Below are 18,197 nucleotides of genomic sequence, written 5' to 3' on the forward strand. Positions count from 1 at the left end.
TTTTGCGATACGCGGGCCTCTCACTGTCGTGGTCTCTCCCGTTGCGGAGCACAGGCTCCGGACGCTCAGGCCCAGCGGCCATGGCTCACGGGCCCAGCCACCCCGCGGCACGTGGGATCCTCCCGGACCGGGGCTGGAACCCGCGTCCCCTGCATCGGCAGGCGGACCCCCAACCACTGCGCCACCAGGGAAGCCCTCCCTCCTGATTTTGTTCCCATCTCTCTTATAATCCCTATCTCATCTAATTCTCAGAGTGAACCTATGATGTAGGACTATTCCTATCCCTATTCTAGAGATAAAGAAATGGAAACCGAGAGATGGTAAATAAATTTCCCAGAGTGACACAGCTAATTGGCCAATCTAGGATAGGAACCCAGACGCCTGACACCAGAATCAGTGTTCTGAACCTCCATGGGACATTATTTTCTAGACTCAAAGAGCTTGAAGCCTGCTGATTATGAAAATACTTGATTATTTCTTTCCCTACAAAATGAAGGTTAGCATGTAAGTAGGCGGCAAACTCTTTAGCAGGGGCGTTTTGCCCATCCACAGGCTGAGTTTGTTCACAATCACCATGGTCAGAACTCAGAGGAACATGTGACCACACTGGAGGGTCACTTCAATACGGGGCAGTGGGCCCCATCCTTTGGAAACCCAAGTGGCAGAGTGGAAAGAGACTTGAATTCTGGTTTAGGTTCTACAGTTAATTATCTGTGACCCTGGACACCACTTAACTTCTCTGGGCCTCAATTACCTCCAAGGGAATGATAATATCTGCCTTCTCACCCTACAGGGTCTTCGTGAGGCTCAACTGATATCATAAAGTGAAGGATCTTTGACAAATGGAACACACCACTCAAATGCAAAGAGAAGCAACAGGAAAGATAAACTTAGGGAATCTTCAGTAACGCTAAAGTGATTAATTCGTGCTCCCACCTTGATGGAGACACCTTGATGGAGACACGAGAGGATCCCAAATTCTGATCCTCAGAGCAAACTGGCTTAGGTCAGGTGGTGACATCAGACACTCCTTCTCTGACCAGCTGCTCCCTTTCCCCAAACCCAGGTACTTCTCCATCCCCTTGAGGCGTCAGCTAGGAAGAGCTGGGAAAGGGGCCCCTCTCACACAGAAATGGGATTTTATTGGAGAAGCTCTAAAACCAGTGAGAGGAGGAGAGGACTGTGTGACTGCGAAGAGGAGAGGTGCACCAGCAGGCAGCTGGCACTATTTGCAGAGCACAGCAGTGATGATGTTAATAATAACAATAGCTAACACTTTTTTTATCCCTATGTATGCACTAGGGATTCTTCTAAGTGCTTTGCATAGGAGTCCCCTAAGGTTAGTACCATTATTACCCTCATTTTCAGGTGAGGAAAGGGGAGGCTAAGGCCTTTTTACAAAATGCCACAGCTCCACCCCAGCCTCCCGCTCCAGCACTTGCACTTGTAAATCATCACCCGACACAGGAACAAGAATAAGGATCCTCCCGTTGCCCAGGGTTTCTCATCCTTACAGGACTCCTTCCTCACAATTACAAAGCTTCCAAAGCATCTTAGAAATGCAGCAAACCTTCACCACTTTTAATCCATTGGGCTTCCTTTGCCAGTAACAGCAGGACTAAGAAAAAGAGCTACAGAAGCGGGAGATAACCAGTATATTCCTTTTAGTAATTTTCCTTTGCCATAGGAGCCGCTCTTCCCAAGGTGGCTCCTTAACTATTTTATTCTCGTATCTCTTATCCTTCTAAGCAATTACGGAGCATGGTCACAGGCACAGGGGGAGGAAGTGTGACCAAGGGTCCATACCACCTGACTGGCCGGCAGGCTGTGAACCCTCCCATCAGCCTAAATGCCCAGCTGAGGGCTTGGCACGTGTATTACACTGATGTCAACCAGGCTTTTACATTAAGCCACTGAGTGGACATTTCTTGTGAAATAAACCCTATGGGCTAATGGTGGAATGAAATTCAATTCCTAATGGAAAGTGAGGGAGAAGCAAGTCTGTTTTCTGACTGTGAATTATTTTAAAAGGACACACACTCCAAGACAAATACTTTCCCCGAATCCGTTTACTGAAAAAGTTCAAGAAAAATTTTTTACTTCCAAAGCTCACGAGCAAATAGAATGAACCATTCCTACCCTACCAGGTTCATGCGTAGAGTTCCTTCCTGCTGTGGTTGCAGACTGGTGAGGTTGCAGGTGAGGTTGGTAGTCACCTGTTTACTTTCTTATAACTCTGCTTTGTAATCTTTTATCACACAGTCATAAAGTTTAACAAGTGTGTGTTTAATTCCAAAGTTTTGGGGGGATTTTGGAAGATCTGGAGGGAGAGAGGGAGACCCTGCAGCATTAGCTACAACCACCTCCAAAATCTTCAAAAATAAGAAAATTGTTTTGGTAAGCCAAGCTAAAGAGGCAGTTCTTCAAGTCTTCTAGAGTAACACAAACCCATCCTGTGCCTTGAATCAAAGTTGTTTTTCCCCACTGGGCACCTCAGCAAACCAGGGAGTCGGTGCTTCTTACCTCTTGCTGTCGGGCTGAAGACGAAAGAGGCAGACATTTCCACTGCAGTAGTAGGGACTGAATTGAGTTCTCTTGCAAAATATAGCTGGAGAGGACTCAGAAATTACTGGCTGCTTCACAGCACTTGTGGAATGTGCCATGGAATAACCCAGGCCTTTACTGCCCCTGGCCAGACACCATCGTCATCATCACAGTTGTAGTTACTGCTCTTGTGGTACCATATATTTCTATAGTCCCCATGTAGTTTACAGTGAACTTCGTATATTAGCAGAGGTGACACAGGGGCGCGTCTCCTAGTGCTCCTTTCTCCTGACCAGTTCAGTCAGGCCACGCTCCAGTCCCCCCAGCAGGTAAAGCAGTGAGGTCTTCTCAGCATACTCACACTTACCTTGCCCTGGAAAAAGAGCCTGGATGCTGAAGTTCAATGCTCCTACTTTGAAATATCTACTCTGCAACTCAGGCTTGCCTGACCCCCACCCTTGCACTTGAGTCTCATTTTCATAAAATGCAAGCAATAGGTAGATTACCTCATAGGGTGGTTGTGAGGATTTAAGTATATTATATATGTATGTTAATCAGGATTTTTCATTGCAACCCATAGAAATGAAGTCTGGTGAATTTAGGAAGAAGAGGGATTTATTGAAAGGATTTTGGAGAGCCCACAGAGCTCCAGAAGGACTGGAGAATGGATCTAAAGCTTATGTTGCCAGGAACAACACCTGAAATCACATCCCAGAACGAGTCCCCGAAGAAAACTCTGCCATGACCACTATCCGCAGACACACTCTGGACGCTGACATGGGGTCACTGTCATGGCTGCCATCTCAAGCGGGATGTAGCTGTCATTGGTCCTCCATCTTGGCCAGAGTGGATTCTGCAGTCTCTACATCAACACATCGGTAGCTGCTGACCCACAGCCTGAGGCAGGTGCACTGACAAAGTCTGGGTCCTATGCCAGCATCTTAGGTGCAAAGGAGGCTGGGAGAATAAGTACCTGCCATTTTCAGCTTCTAAATGTGTGTGTTGGGAGAGAGGAGTTTTCTGCAGTTACAGGAAATGTGTTCAGTTGCTAACAGCCAAAAAGAATGACTAACATTCACTAACAAATGAAATAAACCAGTACCTGATGTGTTCCCTGTCACCCTTATACCCTATCTTATCCAAGTCTGGGTTGAGCACAGTATCAGAACGCTGTGTTGTAAAGACATTCACAGCCACCCCACGTGACCTCAAAACCCCATAAAACTTCCCACCTGTAACACCCACCTGTCTCCACATTCCAGTCTCTTTATTCTACTCCCCAAGAAGCCAATGCCTATCTGATAAACAAATCTGTGCTAAGTGCTGATGACTGAAAATGGGTTAGATAGTGCCTGATTCTTTCCGGAATCTTCCTATTTTCCCTAGGAGATTCCAGGGGCCATAAAGGTTCAGCCTGAAGGGATTTAAAGCAGCTGTTAAATTTACCTTGGAGAGGTTCTGGTCAGCAAGGAGGTCTTCTGACTGAGGCAACCACTCTTCAGTAAGTAACCTGGAATAAATCAGTATCACCAACTCCCCGTGAGCAGACCCACATGCTTATGTTTGATGTCACCCGATCTTCCCCACCAAACCTCATATGATGTTCAGGGTAAGTATAATTATCTTCATTTGATAAATGAGATACCCAGAAAGGTTAAATGAATTTCCCAAGGCACTAAATCTGTTAAACAGCAAAGCTGAGACTGGACCCAGAGTTCCTGACTCCTATCAGGTGCTTTTCACTTTCTATAACTCCTGGCTGCCCTTCTCCAGGTCTTGAACAACCCCAGGGCTGTGAGTGAATAAGGAACCAAAGAAACCCAAAAGGCGGTCCTCTGGGAGGCAGGAGGGTTGGCAGGGGAGAGGAAACAACCCCGGGATGAACCCCTTCCTAGCGCACATCCCATCTGCTTTGATTTGACTGAGTGTTTTCAAATGGGTTCTGAGTCCAAAATATTTACATTCACCAGGAAGACTAAGTACAATGGCTTCCTTTTTGTCTACAAAATTGCAAAAACTAACGGATGTACAACAACCACAGATGGAATCCACGAGCTGAGGTGGGGTGGGGAAAGGGACACCCAGTCTGCAAACCAGTGTGAGCCTTTTTAGCTGCAGTGATGGGGAAAGGGCGCCATCTCTGAGCTTCATGATTAAAGCAACTGTAAATTAGTTTCCAGAAAGGTCTTTCCCCTTAAATTGAAAAGCACCGTGTAACGGAATTTCATAGACACTGCTTTGCAAATGACTTCATACCTCACTCTGTTCCGAGCTGAGAGGTGGCCGCATGCTGTGAATCATAAGAGACTGAGGCTCTGGTGGGGCTGCCGAACCTTCCTCCGACTGACTTCGACATCTAGACACAGACTACTCTCCCCATCCCTTAACCTGGAAAGGGAATTAGTGAACGGAGAGCACTGGAGTCACTGCTACATGATTAGTAGTCTATCCCTCCTCCTAACCAGGCTATTTACCCGCAAACTGTGCTTTCTACCATCGTCAGGCTCCTAGGGGTTGCTAGCTGGCTATGGACTGCCTAGGTACACACATTTTAAGTAAAAGGCTTTGGAAGTCTATGGGGTTTCTGAGGTCTCATGAGATTTCCGGTAGAAATGACTAAGTCAGGCTGACAAAGCTATACCGAATGCCACACCATTTTCACCAACCACCCTAGCTTTCTTGGGGGTACCCCTTGAGCTTAATGTAAGAATCATATTTCCTAATTGTCAGCAGCTCTACAGTGAATCAAACAGGTTGCATTTCAGTGTCAAGCCTGATTGACTAATATTTCCAGACAGCCCAAATCTCTAATTCATTCACGCAAGAAAAAGGTATTAGCACCTACTACGTGCCAGGCACTATGCCAGGCCCTGGGATACAACTATGAGTCACGGCTCTCGTGGTGATTACAAATGACAGAGACAGGACACTTTCAAATAGTTGTTCCAACGAATGTAAAACTGCAACATTGACAATGTGATACCGTGGGAGGTCCTGAGAGAGAGCCCAGGAGAGGGGAATTAGATCTGGTCAGGGCATCTGGAAGACATCCCTGAGAAAGCAACCTTTCAGCTGAGAACTAAAAGGTCAGAAAGAGCCAAGAGAAAAGAGAAGGGAAACCCTCAAGGCAGAGGGCACAGCACAGGCAAAGCCCAATAAGGTCAGGGGCTTGATGAGAACTGGAAAAAAAGGCTAGTATACATTAAGCTTGGTGAGCGAGGGGAACAAGGCACCAAAGGAACCTGAAAAAGGGGAGACGCTGCAGGGCTTTTCAGGACATGCAGAGGAGTTTTGTCTTTATTTGAAATGCAAATTGGATGCCACGGAAAAGTTGTAATGGGGATGAGGGCCATTAGAAAACGTCTCTCTGGCTGCAGCATGGTGGCCACATTAGAAGGGATGGGGGGGTGGAGTTTCCCATCAAGGAAAGTAGGTGCTCAGAGTCTCACCTACCCTGGCAGTGACCTGAGTCTCCCGCAGTCACAAGGGCAACGGCACAGCCAACTCAGGAATTCAGGACCACAGCGTGCAACCCCAAAACTCTTTCCACTACAGAATCACCTAGTAGCACAATTTTAAGGTGTGATGTTGTCACATTCCTTCACCTCTCTGTGAAACTACCCATTGACACAGAAAACGACACTGACAATAACCAGTACTAAGGTACCAAGTCCAATGATGGGTTATCAGCACACACATGGTGATCTCTTCCCAACTATATGTATATATCCTCTGCCGAAGAGAGAAGTTCAAGTGTATGCTCTTTAAAATGGTAATAATTTAAAAACTTAACCTTCACTCACTCTCTATTTAGTGATTCTCAACCAGGGCAATTTTGTCCCCCTCCCCTGAGGACATTTGGCAACGTGTAGAGGCATTTTTGGTTGTCACCCTGGAAGGATGTCCAACTGGCATCTAACTGTTTAGCCAGAGATGCAGCTAAACATCCTACAATGCACAGGACAGTCCTCCAGAACAAAGAATTACCCAGCCCCAAAATGTCAATAATCCCGCTATTGAGAAATCTGATCTACAGGGGTTCGAAGCCACAAGGTGGGTTCTTGAGTAACTGCGTGAACAGAACATCTCACACACACACACACACACACACACACTGACCTCCATCTGACAGTGATTTAAACAAGAAATAAACTTTTGTTGTGTTACGTCACTGAGATTTGGAGGCAATTCATTACAGCAGCTAGCGTTATTTACTCTAACAAGTGCAACTGGTAGAGGTCAGTCCTTCTAGGAGGACAAGTGTACCCTAGCAACAGAGCCATATCACTTGGCAGGTGCTGGGAAGGTTTCTGGAATAAAGTGAAGGGCAATGGACACCTGGTCCTATCTTGTAAGTCATGAGGCCTCACAGTGCCATGGGGGTTAATAAGTCAAGAGCACAGTGGATCCTTCATAGCTCTCTTACCCTTAATGACCAGAGGCAGTGCCTTCGCAGAGAAACTTTTAGCAACTCAGCGGAGGAATGCAGCAGGAAACCACACCACAAGAACAACCGGTAACCTCTCATTTTCCTCTTTCCCTCACCCTTTTTTTGTGAGACGGGGACTAGCTACAATAGTCAACAAGGTCCGTTTAGCGTATGATCTGGTCTTGCTGTGACTAACAAGATGATTGGTTGTATATATCCTCTTTATGGTTGTTCATTATATCACCCTAACATAAAGTAATTTAACTTCGGTGGGATAATTAGGGTATTTCTAATCTAACTGATAGTCTGAATGAAATGAGATTTTCAGAGGGAGATTTGTGTATCAGGAGACTGGTGACCTCTGGCCCCAATTTTCACACAGCGTATTTATCTGACAGCCCAACTTCCCAGGCATACTGAATCCATACATTTACAAGCCTGTGTGTTATAGAACACACCTGCAAATGAGATTACTTTATTTATAATGAGATTTCCACGGGCTCAAGGAGGTAGATCATAATATTTTAACTGAGGCCTTCAGACTGACGGAGAAACTGTATGTTAACAGAGACCCTGAGACACAAATGTACTCAAGAGGGCAAGTGGGGGCTTCCCTGGTGGCACAGTGGTTGAGAATCTGCCTGCCAATGCAGGGGACACGGGTTCGTGCCCCGGTCTGGGAGGATCCCACATGCCGCGGAGCAACTAAGCCCGTGAGCCACAACTACTGAGCCTGCGCGTCCGGAGCCTGTGCTCCGCAACAAGAGAGGCCGCAACAGCGAGAGGCCCGCGCACCGCGATGAAGAGTGGCCCCCGCTTGCCACAACTAGAGAAAGCCCTCACACAGAAACGAAGACCCAACACAGCCAAAATAAATAAATTAATAAAAACTCCTACCCCCAACATCTTCTGAAAAAAAAAAAAAAAAGAGGGCAAGTGGCCTGTATGGGGTCTCGGAGATGCAACTCATTAGGAGAAATAAAGGCAGAGCCCCCTGAGGTGCCTGCCTGACTGGGACAGCCCAGGGCCACCCCAGGAGGGCAAACCTCGTGCTGGGAGGGCCACAGCAAGGCAGTCTTCACCTGCCCCTTGGGGAAGATGCAGAAAGAGTCTGCTCAGTAAGCCTGAGATAGGGGACCAAGGAAGGAGATCTGGAAAGCGGAAGCAGTAGAGGCCGGCAGGGTCAGGCCAGCATCCTGAGTAAGCAGGCAGCTGATAGATCTACCGCCTGCTCCCCAGTTCCCCAAACACACCCCCAGGGGCCGACCCACTCACCTCTGTCCTCCACTCTGGCTCCAAACCTTACCATTAGAGTCACACTTTTACACCTGTCATCAGAGGCAAGATGCCAGCTCTTAGGAAAATATGCCCATTTTTCATTCCCATCTTTCATTCATTCATTGAGAGCCCACATATGGCAAGCACTAGTCAGACTCACAGCAGATGAAGTCTCTCTTTCCAGGCTATTTACACCCTTCTGGTTTTGTTGCTCACGCCTCCTTAGTAAATTCCTTTAAATTCCCTTTAGAATTTAATTTGAGAGAAAAAAGTTTGTTTTTCTCGAAGAAATAATATGTTTTCTTTTATCAGATAATGAGAACTATGCAGCTCATCTGGTTCCCCTTGTTTTCTTAGGTGCCAGGAAGCTCAGAGGTTAATGTTATACTCAACCGTAGAATTAGGTTGATGTTTTGTGTCTTTTTCTTTCTTATTTTCTATTTTTCTTATTTTTCTAGTTCTAGTGAAAAAGATTTATTTAATGCTTTTTATTTGTTAAGGTATTTCGGTATTTCAATACTCCTTTGGAAAGGAGTACTTTATTAAATATATTTATTAAAACATGAAAAAATAAACAAAGACAGAAGCATTGACTTAAAAAAGCCCCCTGTTAAAAATCCTTTAGTATTTACTAAGTACCTATCAGTAGCAAACTCTGGCTGAGCCTGTAACATGGGCCCTTTTCTAAGCACTTTGTACCTCACAGCAGCCTTTGCGGTAAGTAGTATTATCCCCACTCCAGAGAGGAGAGAATGAAGAACAAAGGCCTAAGTAGGCTGCCTGAGATTACGCAATCAGTAAGGAGTAGAACCAGAATCAAAACCTGGGCGGTCTAGTACCAACAGCGGCCCGCTTTTTTTTTTTTTTTTTTCTTTGCGGTACACGGGGCTCTCACTGCCGTGGCCTCTCCCGTTGCGGAGCACAGACTCCGGACGCACAGGCTCAGCGGCCATGGCTCACGGGCCCAGCCGCTCCACGGCATGTGGGATCTTCCCGGACCGGGGCACGAACCCGTGTCCCCTGCATCGGTAGGCGGACTCGCAACCACTGCGCCGCCAGGGAAGCCCAACAGCTGCCCTCTTAACCATTGCTTCTCAGCATATACAACTTCCTGCACTGGGCAAAGGAAAATGTACAGTATACGTACTGGATGCCTCTACCAGGCTGCCTCACCCTCTCTGCTGCCCCATTCTGTATTCCAGCCATCGCTACAGCAACTGGCCATGCTCGTGCTCAGGTGTGGCCTGGCAGCACCTTGCCTGGACAGCGTGGAGAGTCTCTCGCTTTCTGCCCTAAGGTTGCAGAAATCTGCTCAGTGATTCTGACACATGCACACACTTGGAAGAGGGAGGGAGCTAACACCCCATGGGGCAAACCTTGGCCAGTGAGGGATGGAGCCAGTGGATAAATGCTCCTATTTCTGTCCTGTGGGCAGAGAATTCTGAGGCCCATTCTACACACCTCCTCGGGATCCCAGTGGAATATAGCTGCTGTTGCCCACACTTCTGATCAACTAACTCAGTAACGTTGGGTTGGCCTTGAACGTTGGGTGCACTCCTCCTAGGTCCCACTCTTCCTCCTTGGGATCCATTTCTAATAAAACAAACTACCTGTATGCAAGAGCTTATCTCAGCTCTGCTTTGCGGGGAAACCAAGGCTAAGACATTACAGTTCATAGCTTGAGGAGTTCAGATTAGGGTGACACGTCATTACAACAGGAAAAACTCAGTAACGATGCGTTAACAATCCATGACGAAGCAGCCAGAAGAGTGACTTGAACTGTAAAAGTACAAGAGCACGGAGAAGTGAAATAAGCAGGGAACTACAATAAAGTGTTCTTGGAGCGCGGACACACGTTCATTTACATGTTGCCTATGGCTGCTTTCCTACCACAACAGCAGAGCCTCGTAGTTGCTACAGAGACCCACGGCCCACCAAGCCAAAGATATTTCACATCTGGCCATTTACTGAAACGTGTGTGGACCTCTGATACAGAAAAGCCAGGATCCTATGGGGATACAGAGAACGGGCACACATCCTATTTCTGAGGGTAGTTGGGAGGGCTGGACTGATGAAGAACAGGAGCAGCGGCATTCCAGGTAGAGGCAACAGCTGAACCAAAGGCACAGCGTCCGCACGCTGCTGGCGAGGAACCACGGGTGGTTTACCACCGCAGGAGAGAAAGGAACCATGAGAGCAGTGACGGGACATGAGGCTCAGGCGGAGATTTAAGGTCTCTGCTGCTCGGTTATTTCTCTCATTTTAGGATACTTCCTTCAATAGCCAAATATACTATAACAAAGAGTAACTCCAGAGCTGGGTGTGTGCCTCCTTCTACTGAACGGAGTTTATGGGGAGTTCGGGACAATTCCGTTCTTTTGATGAATAGTGGGAGCCCTTCTCGCAAAGCAGCCCTCTTTGCACCTGGGCATCCCTGACATCAGAGGCCCACTGCTCTGCCCTCCTCAGGGGGAATGCCTCAGGATGTGCCAGCTCAGGCCTCCTGCTCCTCTCACTGCTAAACCATACAGAGCTGACACGTCCCCATGACGGTCAGCCCCAGCTGAGTGCTCTGACCTGTCTCCCTGCAGGTCTGCCTTTGGGTTTCCTGGAACGAGGATGCAGTAACAGGCGGCAGGGACAGTCATGGGGGACTGAGACCTGCCCCACGGCTCCGAGAGGTAGTGCTTCTTCGTGCCACTGGGAAAGGAAAAACCCTGGCTGATCAGGATGGTCTGAGGATGCGTTATTTTGTTCAGTTCTTTCAGGAATATGTATTGAGGGAGGACAAAATACATGCCAGGCAGGGCAATCTTCTCAGGATACAAAAGAATGATGAAGGCCCTCTCCTGCCCTCAAGGGGCTCACAGTCTAACTGGGGAGATGGACGCGCTATTCCACAGCAGGGAGAGGCTGCCAGCTCCCCTCTGATGGGAGTGCAGCCCTGAGAGGTAAAGCTTGGAGGATATTAGAAGCTCAATAAACATCCTAAGAGAATCTGCTTTAATGATTATTTTGGAATGAACTACAGTTACCACATCAACTGCTGACATGAAAGTACATGCATAAAGTACTGAAGAATACTCCAAAATGGTTTATTCCCCCTCAAGAGATTTTCCTGACAATACTTATCTATACTGGTTGGGTGAACCATTTTTGAATAAGCAATGCAAAGGTAAATTTCAGTCCCAAAAGGACAGACTTAAAGATAATTTGGAAAAAAAAACTGGTAATGCCAAGCCGCTGGCATTTAGATACCCATTTCAGTTGTTTCAGATTTGGCTTAGATGGAAATGCTGAAAACCAACAGTGATTTTTTTCAAAAAGAAAAAATAGTTGACATTTACTAAGTCTGGACATTTTGTCAGGCACTGCTATGGCTTCATATGTTTTATCTCATTTAATCTCCCCAGGAATCCTCGAGGTAGATTTTAGTATTATTACTGTCTCCACGTTACAGATGAGGCAACTGAGTCTTAAACAGACTAAGTAACTTGTCCCCCAGCCATCACTGGAGGAGGCAGATGTCACCTGACAGTTTATCCACAGGGGCCAGACCCTTAACTACCACACCAACTGTCTCCCCTTACTGACTAGTCCCCAGTTCCTGCCTGGGACATCTTTTTTCAGCAGTTTGGCCCAGAACAGATCTCAGGATAAGTTCTTTCTTTGTGATAAGCAGGGCCCACGATCTCTGACAGCTGTTCCCCGCTCTTCATCATCATCTGAAACAATCAGTAAGCATTAGAGAGTACTTTTCCCTTTACAAAGGTGATAATTAGATAACAAGCTGAGATTAAAGTAATTACAGTTAGACAGCTGGCGAGGCAGCACAGTCATGTTGAAATATTGTTGGTACTTCAGCATCTGGTTCTAATAACAGCATAGGCTAAAGGATTTTACATTAATTACAGAACATAATTTAATATAAACATATTTAATTACAATTGATGAGCGATAAACTGTTCAAGAATGACTTAACCCCTTCCGCGTGTCAAAGTGATGGGAACTTTGGGCAGTCCGTGGCCTCTTCTGCTGTCTTTCTCTCCCTCCCCTGCCACGCCCTCCATTACTCCCTGGTTCCCTCTCCCGGAGAAAACCCCACCCCCCAAAGAGGGAATCTTCTAGACAAGGATGTTGCTCATTGATTATCCCATGGTGTTTGACACCTGTACAGTGCCACCTACCCTTAGAAAGCCAAGTGGAAGGAGGCAAGTGTGCAAGCCAGGCTGGGATGCATTGCTTCCACCTGACCAGCTGCCTTCCTCACATTGGCTCACACTGGTGAAATGAGGCTGCCTCTCCCTGGCTGGTTTTCCCAGTGTCCTCACACCTCTACGTGGTGCTGGCTTGCCTTTTGACAGTCAGTGAGCAACCTATTAAACAATCCTCAGATCTCTTAGAAAACGTATAAAGGTAAACTCATTTTTTGTCATGATCAGGAAGTCCCTGACCATTGTGTATTTTCACAATTTTGGAGTCAATGTGTAATACCTGGAGGCTTCTACATGAAACAGGACACTATTCTGGCAGAAATTCTTCCTTACATGCTGCCAACCCCCATCCCTACCCCCAAAATTGGCAGAAGCAGACCTTGGATGAAACGGTTTACAACAAACTGAGACCACACAGACACAACCTCCACTGGATAAAGGACTCAATCATTATCTGCACATTGTCTTTCTAGAAGCCCCATTTACAAATGGAAGACTTCAAAAGTCACAAAAGCCATGTTGTGGACTGCACGCATGTCTGTGTTCCCCCCAGATCATATAGTGAAACCCTACCCTTTGATGGAATGGTATTAGGAGGTAGAGTCTTTGGGAGGTAATCAGATTTAGAAGAGGTCATGAGGGTGGCTCGATCTCTCTTCCCTCGGTCTTGTGAGGATACAGCAAGAAGGTGGCTGTCTGCAAACCAAGAAGAGGGCCCTCCCCAGAACTCAACCATGCTGGTACCCTGATCTGGGCTTCACAGCTTCCAGAATGGTGAGAAGTAAATTTCTATTGTTTAAACCACCAGTTTACAGTGGTTTACAGTTTACAGTTTAAATTTCTATTATAGCAGCCCAAACTGACTAAGACACACCACTAGGTCTCAACTGCAATGCAATTGAGAGTCAATCCAAAGAAATTACAAGGCTGATCCTTCCTTAGAAAAGAGTAAGCAGCCCTGGAGCGAATTGGGAAAATTCATTGTCAAGTTTCCCTATGACAAATGATGTGAAATTACAAATAGCCTCAAATACTGTTTTTACCTCCTGCTGTGGATTTCAAAGTATAAAGCACACATTCTCCTAAAAGCTATCATGAGTGCTGAAAAAGACGGTTTATTATTCATAAGTAAGCAAGTACAAGCTACTTCTACAGGAATCACTGACAGGTGCACAAAAAGTAAAATTAGTGTGACAATTCAGGACCACATAGCATCCAAGAGAACGAGGCATTCTTCAAGTGAAAGCATATCCTTTTGAAGAAAAAAAATTTTAATTTCCCTCACATAGTAAATCCGCAATGTGAGTGAGAACTATACGGTACTTCTTTTAGGTGAAGTGCTCCTGCAGAAATGAGGAAGGGACAGGAAGGGAAAGTAGCCAATAAAGCATTTGCTATTCAAAAAGTTACCACTGTCATCAAAATTAAAAGCTGTGTGTGTCAAAGGACACTAGCAAGAACGTGAAAAAACCTACAGAACGGGAGAACGTATTTGTCTTCTTCTCCCTTTTCCCTTCATCCTACCCAGTGACGTGAGGATCTTTTCTTGCACCTTTGCTTCTATGAAATCTTCTGCCAGCTTTCAGTAGGTATTCTGTGAGAATTGTTCCACACGTAGATGTATTTTTGATTTATTTGTGGGAGGGAGTGAGCTCCACATCCCTCTACTCCACCATCTTGATCTCCAGTGGAAAGTATTTGTAAATCATATTATATGATAAGGGTCTAGTATCCAGAATATATAAACTCTTACAACCGAACAATAAAAATACAAATAACCCAATTGAAAAATGGAGAAAGGATTTGAATAGGTATGTTTCCAAAGAAGATGTTTGAATAGGTATGTTTCCAAAGACCAATAAGCATGTGAAAAGATGCTCAACATCATTAGTCATCAGGGAAATGCAAATGAAAATCAAAATGAGATACCACTTCATACACACCAGGATGACTATAAGCAAAAAGATAAATAATTACAAGTGTTAGCAAGGATGTGGAGAAACTGAAATCCTCATACATGGCTGGTGGGAATATAAATGGCACAATGTGGAAAACAGTTTGATGGTTACTCAAAAAGTTAAATATAAAGTTACCATATGACTCAAGCAATTCCATTCTAGGTACATACCCAAAAGAACTGGAAACATGTCCACACAAAAACTTGTACACAAATATTCATAGCAGCATTATTCATAATAGCCAAAAAGTGGGAACGACCCAAATGTCCATCAAATGACAAATGAATAAACAAAATATGGCTTATCCATACAACAGAATAGTATTTGGCCATAAAAAATAAACAAGCTTGATGCAAGCTGCAACGCAGACCAACCCTGGAAACATCATGCTGAGTGAAAGAAGCCAGACACAAAAGATTATATATACTATGATTCCATTTATACGAAATGTCCAGAATTGACAAATATATAGCGACAGAAAGGTTGCCAAAGGATGGGAGGAGAGGGGAACTGAGAGTGACTATTAACAGGTAGGGGGCTTCTTTTGGGGGGTGATGGAAATGTTCTGGAATTAGGTAGTGGTGATGGCTACACAACATTGTAAATATACTAAAAACCACCGAATTGTACACTTAAAATGGTTAAAATAGTAGGTTTTGTGTTATGTAAATTTTATCTCAATTTTTTAAAGCTACCACTCTGGGAACTGGAGCCTAATCCCACTAGGGAAGGCTAGGAGCCTGCATACAGTGTGCAGCTCAGAGTTATCTCATCTAAGAGGTAAGGAAGCTGGGGTATTCATACACTAACTCCCATCAGTCAGTGACTGAAGGTTGCTTTTGGGGAACATTGATTCCTTGGACTTCTGGCCTGCTGGCCAAAGGGGCTCTGGTGGCCAGAGAAAGTCCTTAGGCAAAGAAATGCTAGTGCTGACAGTGGACGGTCAGACCAGTGTGCCCTGAAAGTTATAGGCAAGGAGGTTTAGGCAGTGGACCAACAATCTGCTACTCTCTCATCAAGTTGTTTTAGGATTAAACAAGAAAGGCTGTGTAAAGGCTTTTCAGTGCCAAACGAAGAGAGCTCTCAATAAATGCAAGTTATTTTTACAAAAGATGCAATAGGTTAAATAATTTGAGCCAAACTGCACAGTTAATGCAAGGTGGAGCTGGGATTTACACAGATCTCTCTGTGCAGCTCAATCTTTCATACAGACAATTATATTAACCAAACATACAGTAACCAATCTTGCAAACACACCTCCGATGGCAATTGTGTCATCATGGCATTCAGAGGCTATAATAAACATCTTTACTCTCTCTCCTCCCCCTTATGTGCCCTTGGTGGGGGAAGCAGCTGCTTTTCTCACAAAAAGGCCTTGAGGGCTGAAGTTACTGTCTGCTCCAACTCCAGGGTTTGAATATCATGTAGCTGGTTGTGTAGTTGTTTAATTGAGACTCAAAGCTTGCACATTTGCTGACAATTTAGGGTAAAGGACCAAGACAGACAAACACCTGCAACTGCAGGAGCAGCAGGACAGTATCCTAACCTATCGGTCCTGCTGTTCTCCACAATAATCTGACTTTCAGTTGGCTCAACAAAGGAGGTATACTAGCAGAAACACTAGAGGAATCCCCGGCATGAACTCCCACCAGAGAGCATGCCAGAGGGGTGACATGAGGATGGAAGCTGCAAAACCCACACCTACCTCATCAGGTACTGGTCGATCATCGTGTCTAAGTAGCTGCAGTAGACAGCATTGTTCCCGTGGCCGTACTGGTCATTGTCCTGGCACCTCGTCTGGATGAGCAAGAAGTACCCATAGGCCTCGTGGTGCTGGCGGCAATCCTCAACTCTCTGATTCTCTGATGATGTAGCCAAGGAACGGACATTCCTAGGAAGCAGCCTCAAAACCCAAAAGGTCGTAGTTGGTAATTGCTGCCTTGGAGAGTACCTTCAAGAAAAAAAGCAATAAAGGATAAGAATGGTCTCCAGAAATCTTGATTTTAGTTTTACAAAAGCAACTGCATTAAATTTTGGCCATTGGTTTCAAAAGGAAATTAGAGGGGACTTCCCTCGTGGCACAGTGGTTAGGAATCTGCCCGCCAATGCGTGGAACACGGGTTCGAGCCCTGGTCTGGGAAGATCCCACATGCCACGGAGCAACTAAGCCCGTGCGCCACAACTACTGAGCCCACGAGCCACAACTACTGAAGCCCACGTGCCTAGAGCCGTGCTCCGCAACAAGAGAAGCCACCGCAATGAGAAGCCTGCGCACCGCAACGAAGAGCAGCCCCCGCTCACCACAACTAGAGAAAGCCCAAGCGCAGCAACCAAGACCCAACACAGCCAAATATAAATTAATTAAATTTTAAAAAAGAAGGAAATTAGATTTTTTTTTTTTTTTTTTTTTTGGCTAGGAAATAAATCTTCCCTGATAATCCAGGTCCTTGCCACAAACCTATTTATTTATTTATTTTTGGCTGCGTTGGGTCTTCGTTGCTGCGCACTGGCTTTCTATAGCTGTGGCGAGCGGGGGCTACTCTTCGTTGCGGTGCGCAGGCTTCTCATTGCGGTGGCTTCTCTTGTTGCGGAGCACGGGCTCTAGGCATGTGAGCTTCAGTAGTTGTGGCACGTGGGCTCAGTACCTGTGGCTCGCGGGCTCTAGAGAGCAGACTCAGTAGTTGTGGCGCACAGGCTTAGCTGCTCCATGGCATGTGGGATCTTCCCAGACCAGGGATCGAACCCATGTCCCCTGCACTGGCAGGTGGATTCTTAACCACTGTGCCAGCAGGGAAGTTCCTTACTTTTTACAAGGACTCCTTATTTTAAAAGGCTTTGGCACACACTGACAGAAACAAGTGAAGTCTTTGTTTGAATTTGACTAGTAGGAATTTAAAGTATATTTGTATGGAGGTGCTCTATTCCACAAAGTATTTCAAGGAGGGTACTGTTTCTGACAAAATCTGTAACATCACCAAGGGCATAAAGATAGAGTTTGGGCAACCAGTATAAAGTAAAATGTTTACCAGAAAATATTATCAATTGGGCCTATCAACTATAAGGTTTTTTTAAGTGCATTAGTTTTCTTTTAGAACAAAAGTAATGTCCTATGGAAAATGTTTAGATTATGCACAAAGGGGAAAAAAAACCCAACAACCCAACAATACCAGCTATTAACACTTCTGTGTGCATTATTCCAGTCTTATATTTATATACCTATATACACATTCTTAAATAGGACCGTACTGCTCATGTTGTTTTGTAATCTCCTGTGCTTAACAATACTCTCTAATGTTAAATAGAGAGAGTGTCTAAATATGCTTAAATATTCTTTTATATCACTTGCAGTGCTGGATTCTGTTATATTCCATTGTATTGAAGCACCAAAATTTCTCAAATATTCTTTGGCTGCATACTGAGAATTTTGATTCCAAGTTTGTTAAATGGCATTGGAATCTTTGTAAATAAACCTTCGCACACATCCATGATCATCTTCTTAGGATAAATACTTAGAAGCAGAATTGCTGGGTCAAAGGGTAAGTGAGTTGTTAAGGATTTTGATATAAATTAATGCCCTCCAGAAAGGTGGCACCAATTCATACCCTCCACAGCAGTGTACGAGAGGGTCAATTTCCTTGTCAATTTTAAAATGCTTTGTTAGGGCTTCCCTGGTGGCGCAGTGGTTGAGAGTCCGCCTGCCGATGCAGGGAACACGGGTTCGTGCCCCGGTCCGGGAAGATCCCACGTGCCGCGGAGCGGCTGGGCCCGTGAGCC

At 45.5% G+C, this 18,197-nt stretch overlaps 1 long non-coding RNA gene across 2 annotated transcripts in view; it reads right to left on the reverse strand.

Annotated features, from left to right (window-relative positions):
* The window catches only part of LOC129391383 (uncharacterized), a 177,898-nt gene that overhangs the window by 73,361 nt on the left and 86,340 nt on the right, over positions 1-18,197 (reverse strand). For both annotated transcript variants that reach the window (XR_008615406.1, XR_008615407.1), the window contains exon 3: positions 16,129-16,374. This is a non-coding gene — a long non-coding RNA (uncharacterized lncRNA). The remainder of the gene's footprint in view (positions 1-16,128; positions 16,375-18,197) is intronic.

The sequence above is a fragment of the Physeter macrocephalus genome, chromosome 16 (genome assembly GCF_002837175.3).
Source record: "Physeter macrocephalus isolate SW-GA chromosome 16, ASM283717v5, whole genome shotgun sequence".
In the NCBI taxonomy this organism is placed as follows: Eukaryota; Metazoa; Chordata; class Mammalia; order Artiodactyla; family Physeteridae; genus Physeter; species Physeter macrocephalus.